Source organism: Triturus cristatus, chromosome 6 (assembly GCF_964204655.1).
Source record: "Triturus cristatus chromosome 6, aTriCri1.1, whole genome shotgun sequence".
In the NCBI taxonomy this organism is placed as follows: Eukaryota; Metazoa; Chordata; class Amphibia; order Caudata; family Salamandridae; genus Triturus; species Triturus cristatus.
The window spans coordinates 675,303,413-675,324,167 of NC_140589.1; positions in this window are offsets into that span (position 1 = coordinate 675,303,413).

Genomic DNA, 20,755 nt, shown 5'->3' on the forward strand with positions numbered 1-20,755 from the left:
TCTAACCTTAATTACACAGTGAAAACAATGTTGGGAAATTTCACTGTGCGGGCACACATTTCTCAAATGTAGTATGATACCTTTTCATATGTTAAGCGCCTAGCCCAACGGGCTAACAAGGAACACTTTGCTGCCCTGTACTTCCCAGCCGCACCATGACCCCAAACATGTTTAAAAACATCTTTCATGCTTTACCTGCTTTCATCTTGGCCAGAGCATGCATTAACTCAACTCTCTAAGTGAATGATCTTCACAAGAATCCACAAACATCCTATATTAAACCAATAAGTAAGAAACTAGGATGTGCAGATTCTGCCCACCATACTACAGACTATTAGTAATGGACCATTCATGGAGGAAACTGATAGGGAACACTCAAACCGCCTTCACATAAATCTAAGCTTTCCGTGGACAAAAGAACCTCCTCTGTGGTTTCCACCCCATACGTAATAATGAATCAATATTTGTCACAATCTGGAATAACTTCAAACATATACTATATTGCAATAATGTGGCTGCCCTCCTTCTACTGTACCATGGACTATCTTCTATTAAATTAGAAGCTGATTGACATTGGAATCAATTGCATCATGCTGAATCAGTTGAAGAATAGTCCTACAGAAAGAGCTTTATGATCACCTCTTTGATTCTATGTATACATGCCCCCACTTCCAAAAGTAATGAACACCTTCCACATTATTTCCTTGCTATATCATGAAATAGCCATCAGACCTGGATGCCTCAGAATGTATCTACCTCTATATAAATGAAGAATCTAGGAGTGATCATGGACTCTGATCTCTTTCTCCAACCGAACCATAAATCAGCCAAGTGACAAAAAATGTTTTCTTTGCCATGAGAGACCTGAGAATTCACTCAACTGGCACTCGCTTGCAGGTTCATCGTCTCTACAGCAGTGTAGTCATAAATCAACAATGTCAATGAGCTTTATATTTAAGCCCGCAATATGTTAATCAACAAATTACAACAGATCCAGGTGCTACGAGACAACTTCTAAACCTCAGCATGTGTGACCATATGACTGTGCACTGAAGGCCTTACCCAAGAACAATCTCTCACCTACCATGTAATCCACATAAGTGGACCAACCTTATTTCAATCGAGACTCTAAATTTACAGTTACACAGATCCAGGATGCTACCACTATTGATTACACCTTTCCTGTGCACCCCTCACAACAAGCCCCACAACTGCCCACAAGACCACAATGGACTGGTATCAATGACAACAACCCTTTCAGGGACTAGAGGTTCAGGAGAAACTGATAACTCAGGAGAGCGTGAGGACTAAGAAAATGCGACAACTGATGCCCTCATAACCCATGTAATGACCCAAACTTGGGACAATAGACATGCCACTGATACATCTCACCACAGCATCATACTTAACCAGTCATACTGATTTAGGCACTAGGTTACTGCTTTTTAGGCAATTGCTTACATATTTGTTAGAGTGAAGCTACTACTGTTGGTAAAGCTACAGAATGAAATTGATAGGAGGTTAAGGCAAGCTTCGTGAGCAGGAAACTAACTGCCTTCATATTTTTTTAAGATGTGCAGGGCCTGCAGATGCACACCTTGTAGTGTGGCTTGACATTCACATGATGTGTACGCTGGCCACTATGCTCAAAGTTTTTTATTTGTATAAATACCTTTCTTTCTCATGATGTCACCTAGGCCAAAAATCATATCACCATTTCCTCTAATGTGGGTTCAATGTCATGTATGGTGATTTTCTGTGATGTCCCCATTATAAAAAAATGGGTCATAGATGGAACCCTAGAAAATCCTATCCCATTAAGATCACAGAATATTTCTGTTTGACATAAACACACAACAGTGAGCTAGAGCTGTGTGTCCATGGGAGGCAAAAAGAAGGAAAACCGCTGCTTGGAAATACTGTGCAGTAGTCTGGTCCCTGGCAGCCCATCCATTAGGTGCCCCAGGGAACATGATGGAAATACTATTGAGAGAGACCCACAGAAGACACCTGCCATGCAAGCCTGGTAAGCCTCTTGTGGGGCCTCTTCCCATCACCAAAGTGTACAAGGTAGACAAACAAACACGTGTACCCAATCACCTCCACCAAGCATGGCACGCCTTCTCTCCCAAACTCCCCAGTTCATCACTTCCGGAGCCAATACAAACCCCTGTAGTCCAGTTCTGACCTGATTGTCATGCTCATAAGGAACCCGTTCCAATCATATCCATCAATGGCAATCACTTCTCCTAAAACCTCACCACAGCCTGAGTGCATTTGCTCCTGCCAACTTCTGGTGGACCCTACAAGACACCATCAAACCCATAGGCTCTCACATCAAACCATCAAACATAACATCAGAGTCAGGCCCTCCCTAACAAACATGGATTGGCAGAAACCAGATACAACCCATCATCCAAGCAAGTTCCACTACACAGGAGGAGCATGGCCATTTAACCCCACCATGGATAATGAAGGGGTAGTCCATGTGGATGATGGGGAACTCCAAAAAGCATGAAAATCTTACCACAAAATCAGGACATGGGACAAAAACTGACCTTTCTCCGAGGCGAAGTCCAGAGGGACTTCCATGCGGCAGCACGCAGCCCCGCCACCCAGACATAGCCATAGAATATCCAGAGAGCAAGCAATGCTACAGAGAGCCTCCTGTTTGGAGCAGTGAGTGTGCTGGTGAGGGAATAGAGAACATTGCAAATCATGGACATCATTATTGACCTAAATCATTTTTTTGTCACTGTATCCAAACAGAAATGCGAGTATGGTAACATCAAAGAGGTTACAAGATAAACCTCTCTCGTGGTCATTGGCAAAGGCAATTTTGGCATCATGATTTAGATGGAAGGATATACTTTCTAAAAAAAATGTACCCAAGGGTCGTAGCTGACTAAAATAAAATTATCAGAGCAATTGCATGTTTATAAAGACAATGTTACAGCATGTTTCAGAAATTAAGATATTCTCTATTAGTTGATCTTTTTACCCACAGCGTCCACATTCAAAATCATGGTCCGCAACACATAAAGTGAGCACTGTGAGCGTTAAGTTAAGACACAATCTTTGCCACAGTTTTGGGCTGACTGGTGTCTAAAGTAATTAAAGAGCTCGAGTAGTGCTATCTTTAAAAGCATCAGCTGCTTTTGGCTGGGAATGTAACATTGTTTGTATACATATATAAATTAAACAACAGCACATAATAAAGTGGCATTCACAAAGCAAAATAACAACACCATTAAGACATAGCAGGGAACATCACAACAAAACAGTCAAAACAGACTTCAGCACAACAATCTCAGTACAGCACAACAAAATCACATTGCAATAATTCAGCACAAATACACAGGCATCATAGAAAACAACAGGGCATATCACCACAACATCAAAATACCACATAACAAATATGCACAAGCCTTCTTGTCACACATTACCACCTCCAGAATCCCTTTTTTATAATCAAGTAGTAAAAAGTGTTTCAAGCAACCATTGCTTTAACTTACCACCAATGGCATAAAGTAGCACCAGTCAAAAAAGTTTTGTGATCCAGACCCATTTCTTTAGATGAGTAGCTGGAAAAATAACATGCCCACCACTTGGACTTAATGATTAATGCCACTGAGGTGAGTAAGCAGCTCTTTGAAGGAGGGTCCTGAAGGGCTGTTAGTGTGAAGAATAGGATCAAATGATACTTTTTCCTGCACAAAGAATTTACCAAAAATGTATAACGTTTCCTAAACAGTTCTTAAATGAAACTAAGGTAACCTGGAGATCTCACACTCCAAGAACAGCATGAAAAAAATGGGGGAAATTTTCTATTTCGCCCCACAATTTTCAGATAAGTTGCCTAAAATTCCAGGTGCGGTTTACGGTGATTTTTCAAAGCTTCTGCTAAATTCGCTTCGGGTCGTCCTGGCCTTTATTCAGACGCTTGGCAGAAACTTTGAACATGCAAATTCCCAAAATTGCATTTACAATGTAATTGAGGAGGCCTGTTTATCGGATAGCAAATGTGAGGACCCCCGCTGACATACCTGTACTTAACAAGCACATTTTGGTGGGAGCTTTGACAGCTCACCGTAAATGGAGACTGTTTTGAGTACAAGTCCATTTGGATTCATAAGGCGGTACATAACAAACTTTTAAACACAGTATTGTTGGGGCATTTAAAGGGACCCGTTTATCCATGGTTAACGAATGTTCTCCCCACAAACAGTCTGCATTTATAACAATATTTTTCACGGGAGCTTTGACAATTTTATAGAAATGGGACATTTTGATGTTAAACAGTTTACTAATGTCTAGGAAGGTCCCACAAATGCATTGTCCCTAAATTATGTGAACAATAGCGGATTATATACATTTACTGTTCTAAATGTTTTTTGTACAAGTGTGATAATAGGATGGTTTCCCTCACCAGACATACTTGAACCCTAAAACATCAAAAAATAGGGTAACAGGAAACACAAATCACTGATTTGTGAGAGGCTGGCCTGCTATATTATGTACACTTATGTAAGTGTACACCCTGCACCAGCCTAGACAACCCTTATGGTGATTTAGGAGGTCTTAGACAACCATAGAAAGCTCTATAAGTGGTAGCTGTGGAAAGCAGCCTTAAGACTTAGTCCAGAAGGAGTATAAAGCATCTTGTTTTACCAGAATGCAATTTTATAGGTAGAGATTAAATTAAAAAGAACCACACAAGTCATCTATAAAAATATGTATTTATTATATAGTGCTCACTAACACGTTTATATATCTTCTACATGGAGATATGCACAATGCACAATATACTTGACATAGAAATCACGTAAATAGCACAGAATACACAGTGGACCCTGGGGGGGGGGGACCAAACATATATTAAGAAAGTGGTATAAGAAACACTACTTGAGTCAAGACAATGTCTAGAGGTTGTAGAAGTGCTGGGCCCCTGAGGAACTACCCAAGGTGAGTGACTAGGAACCCCATGGAGATCGTATGCAGTGTGGGAACAGGACCAAGCTCTCCATACAAATCAACGTTAATTCGCGGTTGCAAATTTAAAGAAAAACGACCCTTCCCAGTGGACCCTTAAGAAACCCCACGGAAGACAGAGGTTAGAGATTCATCCCACCCGTGAATACCCTAGTACCCACATTACTTACACCAGGGAAGCCGGGTGCATAGGTGCAAAGTGGTGTCAGAAACCGCAGTCATTTCCAATGGAGGACTTAAGGAAAGTGCCACTGCTGAGAAGGAGAAAGTGTCTGGTGGAATCCGAAGGTGGATTCTAGTTGAGAGGTTCCTGCAAGCAGAGGGGACAGAGTCTGTGTCGCACAGGAGTGATCCGGAGACCTGGAGACGAATGCCCACCGATGTCGTGTGTTGCAGGAGAGTCGACGGTGACCTTGACTCTACAGCTGTGAGAACCAGGCGATGCAGAGTAAGACCAGGAGCCATGCACGAGCTGTCCCATGTCGGATGTCGAGAGTTGAGGCGTCGGTGTCTGTCTGCAGCAGCAACAAGCCTTGGCAACTTCAAACAACATGGATGTCGAAGAAGGTCCAATGTCGGGACCAGCAAGGTCCAGGTGACTCACCACAAGCAGGGGAGTCACCGCAGGCCGGAGCAATCAGGGGAACCCAACAGAAACAAAGATGACCCTCAACAAGACCCACAGGCCAGAGGCACTGGAGATCGCAACAGGACCTTGAGCAGCTCATCAAAAGATGCAGGCCACAATGTAAACGATGCTGTGTGGACAAAGATTCTGGTCACTGGAGATGCTTGAGGTTGGGGCGACTTGGAGCCTAAAGATCTTGTTGGAAGGAAGCCAACAAGCCTTGGAAACAGCAATTTAATTTGGTGCACAAGGGTTTGGTTCTTGGTGAGAGGGCAGGGCAGGCCTCGAGAGCTGTGGAGAACTAACACCTGTGTTGTTGAACCTTTCGGAGTTTGCAGGAGCATAGGACCGGTCAGCTTAGTTGCAGTATCTGCAGATGCAGGGAAATAACTCCTTCACTTCAAGGGAGATTCCTTTAGGTGTATTTGATGCTTTGATGCCTACAGGTCTTGGAAGGTTCCTGTATGGTGTACAGTGACAGACGATGCAGCAGACTAAAAGGGAGACGAAGTTGAGCCCAAACGAAGTCCAGCGAAGTCCAGATTGCCCAGACGGTATAAGTTGAAGTGGTGTCTGAATTGAATCATGTCCCACGATGAATATAGGGATCCACCCACAGGTCAGCCCTTAAATACCCTAAGGGTTGGGACGATTCAGGGAAAACTCCCATTGGAGGGTCTGGACAGTGGGAAGGTTACTCCCATGTCTTTTGTCCAGTTTCGTGTCAGAGTGGGAGCCAACGGCTCCCAGAGCTAGTTTGAACTGGACTATGCAAATGTGCCCCTCATGCAGACTGAGTGGCACTGGCAAGCGCACCCACATGGATCCAATACACTACATCCTGTCTGGGAGGTAGTCACACCTCCCTGTGACAGGATACCTATTGTTCTGCCTTCCCCTGCTTGAGCTTGGCTCAGCAGCAGTAGGGAAGAATCGTGTCTCTGGTCGGCAGCAGCCATGTTGCGTTGTCCGGGTCTAGAAGACTGGTACTGGGAACATGGAGAGCCTAACAAATTGCTCTTCCAGTGCTTGGAATCATATCTCCCCGGTGTGGGGCTATGATTCCAACATGTTTGATACCAAACATGATAGGATTCATTGCAGCCAGTTTCGAAATGGTCATCACGTAATTACGCATTGCCCATCCATATGGTATATGGCTGTTTCACTTACAACCCGGGAGAATGGACTCCGTAGGCAGTAGGGCTGTCCTGCTCATGCAGGGGAACCCTCACACTTAGAACCTGGCACCCTGCTTCCAGGATTGTAAAGGCATACTATAGGGGTGACTTATAGGTTTTAAGTGCAGTGACCCTAGATATATGAAACCTATATCTTTCACAAGTGGTGCTAGCACCAGCTTACACAGGCTGCAATGGCAGGCCTGTAGCTACAGTCTGAATGGCCTCCCATGGGTGGCATAATACATGCTTCAGCCCATGGGGGACCTCTGGGGTACCTATGCCCTATGTACCTTAGTACCATATAATAAGGACTGATAAGGGTACCCTAGTATCCAAACTGGGATGTACCTAAGTACTGAACATCACAATTTAGGGGAGAAAGCAATAGACTGGGGTTCTGATTAGCAGGATCCAGTCAGACTACTTAAAAACAGCTTAGCACCAGGCAAAAAATGGGGGTAATCATAAAAGTAGATCCTACTTTCCTACACAGATGATGTTATGCATGCGCATGCATGCGTTGTATTCAGTCTTATGTTACACTTCAAAGCATATGAGCACGCCTTACAATGTAAAAACTGTGGTGTTATTTTCTTATATTTCTATTTTCTCTATTTTCTACAAATTCTTCATGAACTTCATCAATCATGAAGCCTTTCTTCAAGGATTGAAAAAAGGATTGTTTGCAGAAGTAAGGAGTGAGGTGTTGAGGATGAGGTGATGCTGCCCCCACTGAGTACCTAGTAATTAGGCTACCAGTAGTTTTAAATTGGCCTCCATGAATTACATGTTTGGGACCCCCCAAAAAACACACCAGATGTAAACTTACTGTTTCTTAGTGTTTGGAAATATTTTCTTTTTTCTTTTTTATGCATAGGTGCCTCTGAATTAGTAAGTTCTGCTTCATGTGAGAGCCTTACACCTCATCAATGTGCACGGAGTGCATGTATAGGTAAGCAGGGATGTAAATACATAGCCCTGATGAAGGCTCCAGACCCATATGGGCTCAAAGTGAGGCATGATCCAGGGACAATTGAGAAACTAATGCTCAATTAAGTTCCGGTATCTGTTTCTAATCATGCCCACGGTACCCTACAAATAAAAAGGATTTGAGTCCACCCTGGTGGTACTAACCTACCAGGGTGTGGATAGGTAAAGATGAGGAAGCATATCACTATTCAGTGGGTGAGGTGTCTACTCCAAAATCTTTGGATTTCCCAGTAGGATTTCATAGGGTTTTCCCTTTGTTTCTTGTCACCTAGTTGCACGTTTGTCTATGGATTGTTGTAAATACAACCTTCGGTGGTTGAGCGGGACACAGGGAGGGAATCGGTCATTGTCCAGTTCATTTTGTATCCTTAAAGGTGTGAAAAATCATTGATGAGCAACATTGTTGTTGCTATTGAGGTTCGGGGTGGAAGAGGATGAGTAGAATGTCATCAACATAAAGAAGTGCCTTGACTTCTCCAACTGCGGCAGGGATACCTGACACTGCAAGTAATAACCAGATTGCTGTTGCTAGTGGCTCCAGAGCAATGAGGAACAAGAGAAGGATGAGGGGGCATCCCTGCCGGGTGCCCCGTTTGACTGTGAATGGACCTGAGAGGAGTCCGCTGCAGAAAGACCTCTGCGACCAAGGTGGCACACCTTCTGAATAAAGTCCACTCCCAGGCCCATATGGGATATCACATGGAAAAGGTAGCGCCAGTCGACATGATCAAATGCCTTCTCAGCATCTAGTGAAAGTGGTAGCAATTTGGACAAGTCATCCTTTATTTGCCATGAAAGGTGGGACAGCAACCAGAGGTTTTCTCGTGAGCTGTGGCTTGGGACGAAGCCCACTTGGGATTCATGGATCAGGAGGGGTATTACCTTGCTCAAGCATGTGGCCAGTGTCTTGGCCATACCCTTTGTGTCTACGTTGAACAGCGATATTGGGCAGTAGCTGGTGCAATCCAGGGCGTCCTTACTCATCTTGGGAAGAACAGTGACAGTGGCCTTATTAGAAATAGCCCCCAGCGTGCCCACCTCTTCAGCTTCCCGGTATGCCCTCGCCAGGTGGGGGGCCGGTAGGTCTTTACCCGCCTTGTAATATTCACTCAGGAACTCGTCTTCACTGGGGATTTGAAGGTTGGAAAAGCCACTATACGGAAGACATGACAAGGTGAGGGTGAGAGGTGGTTTATGCATTAGTCCATTAGGTAGAGAGCATCATAGGCCATCCCATGTCCGAAATGCAGTGAAGGGTCACAATTAATCCTCCTTGTATGTCTTCAGAGTGGTTCTGCCTGAGGCAGAACGCCCAGGTGGAAGGGGGAAGTTAGGGGCCTCGGCCTCCCATCTGAGGAAGCTTCTGGGTGCATCTTGGGGTTTGCAGTGGGGGGTGGCTAGTGAAATCTCAGAGGCTAGTTTTGGTGGTAAGCCAAGAAAATGAGCATGAGGGAGCTAGGTAGTGACATCAGCATGGAGTAGAATGGGAGAGAGTCATTACAGAGCAAAGAGTATGTTCAGGTCTCTCTGTTGGTGTTAGCGGCTACCTCCTCCTGCTTCAATGGCGGTCTAGATTTGCCTCTGTCTCTGTCCTTATGGAATGCCTCTATGATTTGATGAAGGTCCTCTCAATCAGACTCCCTCCATAGTGGCCTTCCAGTGCAGATGTGGCTGGGTGAGTACTTAGGTTTCCACGGGGGGAGGCAGTCTTCTCAGGGTGTGGGCGCCGATACACCATCCGTAGCTGTGTCCATGGTAGGGTTTCCCAGCGAGTCCAGAAAAATTTCAAGATCTCCGGGATCTGTAAAGTCTCTAGTTGAGCCATCGATTGTTAGCACCATCCATGTGGTTTTATAAGTCTGTAGTTTTTATTTATTTTTGTTTTACAGAGTTTTATATAGCGCAAACTTGACCCAAATAGGGTATCAGAGCGCTTTACAGAGCACCAGTTGCATTACATGAGGACACATTCATTTTTTTTGTTAGGCACGGGGAGATTAAGTGATTTGCCCAGAATCACAGGATGTTCAGCGTCATTGCCGAGACTCAAACCCAGTTCCCCAGATTCAAGGTCAAACGCCCTAGCTGTTAGGCCAACTCCTCTCCCCAAGATTTGGTAGTTGAGTAGTTGATGCCGTTGCACTGAAGTGGGGGCAGAGTGGCACAAATCGCTTGTGTTTGGAGTTGTTCATTGCACAAACATGTGCTGAAAAGGAGATTGTGGTTGCTGTTGACAAGTAGGGGTGCTGTATGGTGCCTGGCAACACAAGAGGATGGCCCTATTGTGTTAATGGTGGAGAGCCCATGCAGTGATAGGTCATGGAGAATTAGGCTGTGAGGTATGGTGGGAGCAGACCCAGTGTGTCTATTGTAGTTCCAAGGGTTCTTGCAGTCTGAGGTGCAACAGGTCTGGCAGCAGCGATTTGAGGTAGCCAACCATGTTGGCTTTCTCAGCTCCCTTGTGGATGCCATATATCCTGAAGTTGTCGCTCCTGATCTGGTTTTCCAAATCTGTCACCTTGTGAAGTAAGAAGTTGATATCGCAACCCCAATCTGCTAGACAGTTGCAGCGGCCCTCCAAGTAATCCAATCTGTGGACGACCTTGTCCAGGTGGGTGTGGAGGGAGGACACCTTCTGTCTGAATGATTGTATCTTGGTCTAAGGGCCATCATCTTGGCATCCATGGTAGTGAGGGAAGTACAAATGGTCGGGATTTTCCTAAGGAGGGTCTCCATGGTGGCGACACAAGAGGATGGCCCTATTGTGTTAATGGTGGAGAGCCCATGCAGTGATAGGTCATGGAGAATTAGGCTGTGAGGTATGGCGGGAGCAGACCGAGTGTGTCTATTGTAGTTCCAAGGGTTCTTGCAGTCTGAGGTGCAACAGGTCTGGCAGCAGCGATTTGAGGTAGCCAACCATGTTGGCTTTCTCAGCTCCCTTGTGGATGCCACATATCCTGAAGTTGTCGCTCCTGATCTGGTTTTCCAAATCTGTCACCTTGTGAAGTAAGAAGTTGATATTGCAACCCCAATCTGCTAGACAGTTGCAGCGGCCCTCCAAGTAATCCAATCTGTGGACGACCTTGTCCAGGTGGGTGTGGAGGGAGGACACCTTCTGTCTGAATGATTGTATCTTGGTCTAAGGGCCATCATCTTGGCAACCATGGTAGTGAGGGAGGTACAAATGGTCGGGATTTTCCTAAGGAGGGTCTCCATGGTGGTACCAGGTACGTCTGGGGGAGGCTTCATGGGTGGCTGTGTGCGGCACACTGCTTCAGAGAAGAGGGGTAGGCAGGCTGGTCTTCTTCAGGCCAACATGCAGTACAGCCGATGACCAGTGAGTTCTGGCTGGCTCCGCTATTGGTGGCTGTCTCCCTGGGTGGCAGATGAGGGAGGTGTGGCAGCAGAGCAGTTGAGGCCAAACTGGAGATGGTGTGGTCAGACATCCGTTCCAGGGGCCTCTCCCCCATGATATCTCCCATTGGTCTCCCTCACCTTTTAAGGGGTGGGGTACATGTCCTTCAGACCTCGTATTAGAACTATAGTCATGGTCTCCACTGCCCAAACCGATAGGGCTCTGTTGCATCCTAGTAAGGTTCCCCCACAGTGGTGGCTATAGTTATGGCCGGGGGTCGTTGGACATTCACCCCCTGTATTATTTATTTATTTATTTATTTAACGATTTGTAAAGCGCCTGGTGACCCGGAGGCATCCCCGCGCTGTAAAAGACTAGTAATGCTCAGGGGGGGAGAGGAGGAACTATTTGGGGAATAGGAAGGTTTTCAGTTCTTTGCGGAACCGGAGGTGGCAGGGTTCCAAACGCAAGCGGCGTGGAAGTAAGTTCCATCCAGAGGACGCCTTTACTGCGAAGCGTCAACCACCAGAGCGCACCTTCCTGAATCTCGGAACGTTGGCCAGACGCTCATTATCAGAGCGCAGGGATCTGGGAGCCTTATAGGGAGTGACCATGTCTCTCAGGATCGAAGGGCCCTGGCCGTTGAGAAGTTTGTGGGTGGTACACATGGCCTTGAATTCAATCCTCTGACGGATCGGGAGCCAGTGTAGGGCCTTGAGTGCTGGTCTGGCAGAGGCTCTAGTGGGAAGATTCATTAAGAGCCGGGCGGCTGCATTTTGAGCACGCTGGAGTTTTGCCAGAGTGGATTCGGGGGCTCCTAGATAAACGGCGTTGCTATAGTCGAGACGAGCAAGGATCAGGCCTTGGACAAGACGTTTCCTTGATAGGGGAGGGAGTAGTGGGAGGATTTTTCGAATAGAACGCATGAGTCCGAAGCAAGTGCCTACTGTTTTGGCTGCTTGGGTCTTCAAGGAAAGATCGGGTTCAAGCCAGACTCCCAAGGTCTTAATTTCCTTCTTCGGGGTGGGCGCCTCGCCAAAAACGTCAGGCCAAACCGATGAAGGAATAGTAGCCCATTTCTTGCCCATGAGCATGACCTCCATTTTGGATCCATTGAGCTTGAGTGATGAGTCGCACATCCAGTGATGGATTTCCTGGAGGCAGTTCAACAGATTGTCTGGGCGGTGGTCAAGATGTGAGAGAGAGACGACCAATTGCGTGTCGTCCGCATAACTCACTATCTTGATACCGAATGGGGCTACTACATCCTCCAGGGGGGCCATATAGGCGTTAAACAGAGTGGGGCTTAGCGAAGACCCTTGGGGGACTCCGCTAGAGAGAGGAAATAAGGCTGAGCGGGAATTGCCGTCCCAGACCTGGAAGGAGCGGCCCAATACACTATATAAAAAAGTAATAGAAAGGACTCTATCCAGGCAAACGCAGTACCCCTGAGACCTGCCCTGGCCAGCCGATGGAGCATGACACGGTGGTTCACCGTGTCAAAGGCTGCACTAAGGTCCAGGAGGATCACTGCCACTGACCCTCCTGAATCCAGGATGCACCTTGCCTCCTCGATGACTGTGAGGAGGGCGGTGTCCGTGCCGTGGCCAGGGCGAAACCCTGTTTGGGATTGGCGCAGAAGGTTGTTGGATTCGAGAAACAGGGACAGTTGGGCATTGACCAGTTTTTCGGCAATTTTGCTAATGCCCGGGAGGAGCGAGATCGGCCTGTAATTTGCCAGATCGGAGGGGTCCAGTTGAGGTTTTTAAGGAGGGCCTTGACTACTGCACCCTTCCAGCTCGGAGGGACAGAGCCTTGGGAAAGCGAGATGTTGATCAGCTCCGTAATAGGGGGTACGATGACCGGGGCAACTGTTTTCAGGAATCTCATGGGGGCGGGATCAAGAGGAGATCCGCTTTTCATCTTGGCCAGAGTTTTTTCCACTTCGTCCAGGGATACAGCCCTAAACGCAGTTAGCTGTGGGTGAGAGATGTTTTCAGTGTGAGTAATAAACACATCGGTGTTGCTATGGGTTGGCTGACTGGGGGGTGGGAGAGAGGCCAAGATGCGAGAGATTTTGGAGTCGAAGTAGGTTGCCAGTTCATCGCTTCTGCCCAGAGGGGAGCTGTTGGAGGAGGGGGGTGTTGGTATTTTCAGAAGCTCTTTGGCGATAAGGTACGACTCTCTCGCCGAATTAGTGGCGTTTTTTATTCTAGCATCGTAATATGAGGCTTTAGTGAGTTTCAGGGTGGATTTTTAGGTTCTCACTAACTTACGGTAGGCGTCCTTACGGGAGTGGAGCCAGTCCTTTCTCCACAGTCGCTCCGCTTTTTTACATTCTTTGCTGAGGATTCTAAGCTCCTGGCTAAACCAGGGAGCTGATCCTGTCTTTCCGTTTTTGTCCTCACGAGTTTTAATGGGTAGGATCGAATCCAGGGAAGTTGAAATCCACTCTCTGAAATTTCTGTCCGCTGTGACAGGGTCCTCTGACGGAGTGAGGGTCATCGAATTGAGAGTTCTGGCCCAGTCCTCTGTAGAGAGCCTGGGCCAGGCCCTGTCCCTGATACGGGTGGCAGGCTTGTGGGGCTTCCTAAATACTCCTGGTAAGAAGAGAGGGACCAAGAAATGGTCTGTCCAAGGGAGGGGAAGAGACACTTTGGATTGGAGGGTGTGGACATTGGTGAAGACTGGGTCTAACAGGTGGCCTTTGGTGTGGGTGGCTCCAGGGTTAATCAGTTGGAGGCCGTAGGCTGCCAGGTCTAGAGTCAGATCGGCGGCCCCTATATCTAGGGGGTCATCGAAATGAATATTCAGGTCTCCAAGTATAGTAAAATTGGAGGTAGAATAGGCTAGTGAAGATATTGATTCTAAGAGACCACTAGCAAAGGGGCCAAAATGGCCAGGGGGGTGATATACTAGGAGGCCAGACAGCGAGCTTGTCGGTGCCAGCTGGAGGGTGAAATGGCAGCTTTCTGAGTCTAAGATATCGGCATCATTAATTCTGCAGGAAAAGTGGTCCCGATGGAGGATAGCTAATCCACCTCCTCTGCCGGAGGGACGTAGTTGGGACTGAATGAGGAAGCCTGGGGGTAAGGCTATGACTACGTCCGAGTCCGAGTGAGCAGTGAGCCACGTTTCTGTGAGAAACAGAGCATCGAGGTTGTGGTCTATAAGTAAGTGATTGATAAATAAAGCATGCTTGGGGAGCGATCTACAATTCAATACGGCTAGTTTGAGGCCAGGATGTGGGGTGGGAGAATCGGTGAGTTGAAGCCGGACTGGATGACAGAGTGAGCAGCTAGTGAAGGGTCCGTCACCTTCATGAACATACGTGCACAAAGTATTGTTGGTGGGTCTGAGACTCAGGAGGGCTCGGCGGGAGTAACTAATTTTTTTGTGAGCAGGTTCCGGCATGAATTCTGGCCCTAGGCCCGGTCGAGCGCGGACGAGCGCAGACGAGCTTGCCTTAAGCGCGCCTTCGGCGCGCCATCGTCGCGCCCGCTGCGCTCGTCCGCTGCGCTTCCGGAAGCTACACATTTATATAGTGTAGAAAGCGTCTGAGAGGCGTGGCCTCAGAGTGGGCGTGTCGCTGTCTGGGCGTGAGGGGAGGCAGATGGAGTGGGACGGCGAATTCCCTTGCCAGCGTTCGTAGCGTTGAGCTGGGGGATGCCTGCACACCAAGAGCAAGTGGCGAGGAGAGGGGGTGAGTGAAGTTAAAACAATCCACAAGTTTTAAAAGCGAAGCAACAAGCGGTAACAGCTGTCTACTCCCGGCTGAGCCTCAGGAGGTTCCAAGCAAACTATCTATCACGCTCGTAAGTCAGCGCGTCTTTAGTACTGGTTGCAAGGGGCGTGGCCTCAGAGTGGGCGTGTCGCTGTCTGGGCGTGAGGGGAGGCAGATGGAGTGGGACGGCGAATTCCCTTGCCAGCGTTCGTAGCGTTGAGCTGGGGGATGCCTGCACACCAAGAGCAAGTGGCGAGGAGAGGGGGTGAGTGAAGTTAAAACAATCCACAAGTTTTAAAAGCGAAGCAACAAGCGCTAACAGCTGTCTACTCCCGGCTGAGCCTCTGGAGGTTCCAAGCAAACTATCTATCGCGCTCGTAAGTCAGCGCGTCTTTAGTACTGGTTGCAAGGGGCGTGGCCTCAGAGTGGGCGTGTCGCTGTCTGGGCGTGAGGGGAGGCAGATGGAGTGGGACGGCGAATTCCCTTGCCAGCGTTCGTAGCGTTGAGCTGGGGGATGCCTGCACACCAAGAGCAAGTGGCGAGGAGAGGGGGTGAGTGAAGTTAAAACAATCCACAAGTTTTAAAAGCGAAGCAACAAGCGCTAACAGCTGTCTACTCCCGGCTGAGCCTCAGGAGGTTCCAAGCAAACTATCTATCGCGCTCGTAAGTCAGCGCGTCTTTAGTACTGGTTGCAAGGGGCGTGGCCTCAGAGTGGGCGTGTCGCTGTCTGGGCGTGAGGGGAGGCAGATGGAGTGGGACGGCGAATTCCCTTGCCAGCGTTCGTAGCGTTGAGCTGGGGGATGCCTGCACACCAAGAGCAAGTGGCGAGGAGAGGGGGTGAGTGAAGTTAAAACAATCCACAAGTTTTAAAAGCGAAGCAACAAGCGCTAACAGCTGTCTACTCCCGGCTGAGCCTCTGGAGGTTCCAAGCAAACTATCTATCGCGCTCGTAAGTCAGCGCGTCTTTAGTACTGGTTGCAAGGGGCGTGGCCTCAGAGTGGGCGTGTCGCTGTCTGGGCGTGAGGGGAGGCAGATGGAGTGGGACGGCGAATTCCCTTGCCAGCGTTCGTAGCGTTGAGCTGGGGGATGCCTGCACACCAAGAGCAAGTGGCGAGGAGAGGGGGTGAGTGAAGTTAAATCAATCCACAAGTTTTAAAAGCGAAGCAACAAGCGCTAACAGCTGTCTACTCCCGGCTGAGCCTCAGGAGGTTCCAAGCAAACTATCTATCGCGCTCGTAAGTCAGCGCGTCTTTAGTACTGGTTGCAAGGGGCGTGGCCTCAGAGTGGGCGTGTCGCTGTCTGGGCGTGAGGGGAGGCAGATGGAGTGGGACGGCGAATTCCCTTGCCAGCGTTTGTAGCGTTGAGCTGGGGGATGCCTGCACACCAAGAGCAAGTGGCGAGGTGAGGGGGTGAGTGAAGTTAAAACAATCCACAAGTTTTAAAAGCGAAGCAACAAGCGCTAACAGCTGTCTACTCCCGGCTGAGCCTCAGGAGGTTCCAAGCAAACTATCTATCGCGCTCGTAAGTCAGCGCGTCTTTAGTACTGGTTGCAAGGGGCGTGGCCTCAGAGTGGGCGTGTCGCTGTCTGGGCGTGAGGGGAGGCAGATGGAGTGGGACGGCGAATTCCCTTGCCAGCGTTCGTAGCGTTGAGCTGGGGGATGCCGGCACACCAAGAGCAAGTGGCGAGGAGAGGGGGTGAGTGAAGTTAAAACAATCCACAAGTTTTAAAAGCGAAGCAACAAGCGCTAACAGCTGTCTACTCCCGGCTGAGCCTCAGGAGGTTCCAAGCAAACTAATGTAGTGGGCATTGGGCCCCACAATGGGTGCAGATGGGGGTAATGGCAGTCACGGGGCCGCAGTGGAGCCTTCACTTCCACTGCTCGCCATTGGTGCCAGACAAGATGGTGCTGGATGGTGACTCATGTACCCACATGTAGGGTGTCACTCACCCCTGGTGGAGCCATCAAAAATGGGTGATATCTCAAGTGTGTTCCCATCATGAGGAGCTCATGCATGGCTGATGCTGTCCGGTGCAGGTGAAGTGCTTAAGGGGCGGGCAACACCAGTTACCGCGGTGATAGAGGCAACACCCATGTCTGTCTCTGCATGGCTGGCCCACGGTGAAAGGTGGTGCCATCTCACACAGCAGTGGAAAGGATGGGGCATTGGGTGCCACAAGTCTGGCGGGTGCCGTGTGCACGGTATCCGGGCTGGCTGGGCTGCCATGTACAGCAACAGACGGTGTTGCAGGCCGTGGCATAGGCCAAGCGGTATCTCCGGTGGATCAAGGAGTGTGCACCAATCCTCCCCGTGGTCACCCAGTACAGGCAGGGTTTTGTGATCAAACAATGCTGTGTGTGCACCGGTGTGGGGGGCCTGCAGTGCAGGATAACAGGGGCATTGTATCAGTGCTCTAGGAGGGAGCAGCCCTCTTGGTTAGCTCCAATTTCCACCTCCAGAATTTAGATTCCCAAATGAGGGAGTGTAGATTCCTGCAACTGAATTTGCAAGTGTAAAATTACTACGTGTAAGTTAGTTAAGCTTATTATTTCTTTAGAAAAAAAATCAAATGTCACATGAAAATATGAAACAATTTTGAACACATAATATTTACCTAGGACTATTTAAAGATAAAGATACATCCTCCTAAATTTGACTTTGTATTAAATGGTAAATTCATTTCAATATATTAATTAATTTCTGTAATATTATTTTAACAATATCTCACTTTAAAATCATCCACTTCACTAGTATTTTAATTTCAGTTGTAACAGACTTGGTTATAAGTTATGTTTTTTATTTTCATTTTAAGTAAGTTCACACACGCACATATATATATATATATGTGTGTGTGTGTGTATATATATATATTCACTGAAAAAACCATAGGTTTCACACATGCTATAGTTAGCTGTACATTTTACTCGTAAAAAACCAATGAAATTCCACGTTATAGTTAGATCAGGTAACTATAACTTGCGCGACCGCAATCCACTGCTGATGACGTCACATATTACATCACTCATGACATGGTCAGTGACATCACTCATCACATCAATGATGACATCTCAAATGACACATTGTGGATTGCGGTCGCGCAAGTTATAGTTACCTGATCTAACTATAACGTGGAATTTCATTGGTTTTTTATGAGTAAAATGTACAGCTAACTATAACATGTGTGAAACCTATGTTTTTTTCAGTGAATTTGCAAGGTTTTTTAAATGCTAATTCCTAACTATAACGTGTGTGAAACCTATGGTTTTTTCAGTGAATTTGTACGTTTTTTTAAATGCTAAGTTATGTATTTATTTTTCATTTTTGCGCGCACGGTGCGCTTCGCGCACAGTGCGCGCACTGTGGGCACTCGGTGTGCTTCGCGCACCGAGCGCCCACGTGGCGCATTTCGTACCGTGTACGCCTCGCCATTTTTTACAAAATATCAATTGTTTTTTTCTCTCTTGGGGGTCCTTAGATTTATATATTAAATGTGATTGTTAATTCTTTTTTAAAAAATTTTTTTTTTACCGTACGCGTACGGTAAGCTTACCGTACGCGCACCCCGCGATTTTAAAAAAAAATTATTACATTCATTTTTCATACTTTTTGGTCCTTCGTGAACCCCCTGACGAACGCTAGGGGGTCTGCAACTCTCTTCATGGCCCCCTTTTCGTGTTATCAACCTTTTTTTCTCAGTGCGAGAGACAGAAAATGGCGGCCGATACTTCCTGGTTTCGACCGATTCGAATGTTTACTTTGATCTAACAACCAATCAGAAACGCGCTCGCGCACGGCACCGTACGCGTACGGTAAGCTTACCGTAAGCGCACGGTAAGCGCACGGAGCGCTGCCACAGATATATATATTGATTTAAATGCTATTTTTTCAGGAACTACTGCACAGATTTACACCAGACCTACAAAAGGCACTTCCTTGACCTTATGGCTACCTCTCTGCCAAATTACAAGTAATTCTGTTCAGCCGTTCGGGCTGTAGCTGTGTCTAAAGGTCCTATGGAAAAATGCATGGGGAAAACGCGTTTTGGGACCCCCCTTTTTTCTCAGCCCCCGCTTGACGAATCTCCCCAAGACTTTCAGGGTAGGAGCGGAGCGTAGTGCCCCATTAGTTTTGAAAATTTCGCGAGGATTCGTCGACCGGCGCCAAAGTTATTCCAAATAGAATGTTGCGGATTTCCTATGGAAACAGGGTCCTAACTATAACTACCTACTGGCGATCGCCAGTAGGTAATATATTCACTGAAAAAAACATAGCTTTCAGGGACGTTATAGTTAGTTGGACATTTCACTCGTACAAAACCAGAGAAATTTAGCCGTTATAGTTAGTAGAGCTAACTATAACTCGCGCCCCCACAATGCACTGCTGATGACGTCACATATTACATCACTCATGACATGGTCAGTGACATCACTGATGACATCTCAAATGACATCACTGATGACTTCACTGATGACATCGTCCAGTGACTGTGTGTTTCTATAAAGTCAAAATATGTTTTATATATATGCCAAAGTGTATTGAAGAATGAGTGGGTGTATAAGTGTCTGGGTGGAGGATTTAATAGGTGTGTGACTGACTGTATAAGTGAGTGATTAATTGTGTCTTACTGAATGCATGGGTTAGTGACTAAACTGTGTGAATGTCTGTATCAAACTGTCTGTTGTTGTGTAAGCAGCTGCATGGGTTGATGACTAGCTACATGAGTGTCTATATGGGTTAATAATTGGTTGCGTGAGTATCTGTATGGGTGCCTGAGTGTTTCTGTTGGTGGGTGGGGTTGTGAGTTTGTGCATAGATGTGTGAGTGGGTGATTCACCGGGTGTATGGGTTCAAGAGTGCATGTGGAAATAGCTGTATGGGCGGGTAAGTGTGTGTATGGTTGTGTTGGTGATGTGAATGGATGTCTCAGTGATATATGTGTGAGTAACTACATATGTGAAAGGCAGTAAATGTGAGAGTTGGAGTATATAAATGAATATATGTGAGAGTGAGTGATTGAGAGAGTGGCTGTATGAATGAGTGTGTGCTTGTGTCAGTGAGTGTATAAGAGAGTAAGTATATGTTAGTATCTGTATGAATAGGTGAGGTAGTAAATGTATAACTGAATAGGTGAGTAAATGGCAGTGTTATTGATTCTTTATATGACTGGCTAGGTGTGTGAATAACCCTATGGCTGATTGGCAGTGTGTGAGTGTCTGTATAGGTGTGTGAGTGCATATGATAGTGCTGTATTGATGAGTGAGTGCATGTATGAGTGACTGTATGGGTGAATGAATGGATGTGTGTATACCTAGGAATCAGTCAGTGTGTATGTAGTAACTGCTATTGGTTTGTCTATGGTTTTGTTATTGGTAGTCTGTATTTTACAGTGGGTGTATCAAAGCTTATATTAGGGTGTGAGGAGGTGCATAAAATTATCACATGAATGATGTCATCAGTGATGTAATCAGTGATGTCATTTGAGATGTCATCAGTGATGTCACTGACCATGTCATGAGTGATGTAATATGTTACGTCATCAGAAGTGCATTGTGGGGGTGCGAGTTATAGTTAGCTCTATTAGCTATAACGGCCGAATTACTCTGGTTGTGTGCGAGTGAAATATCCAACTAACTATAACGGCCCTGAAACCTGTGGTTTTTTCAGTGAATTTCTAAGGTTTTTTAAATGCTAATTTTTACCTATAACGTCCCTGAAACCTATGGTTTTTTCAGTGAATTTCTAAGGATTTTTAAATGCTAATTTCTTACTATAATGTCCCTGAAACCTATGTTTGTTTTTGTGAATTTCAAAGGTTGTTTAAATGCTAATTTCTAATTATAATGTTCATGAAACCTAATGGTTTTTTCAGTAATTTTGAATTT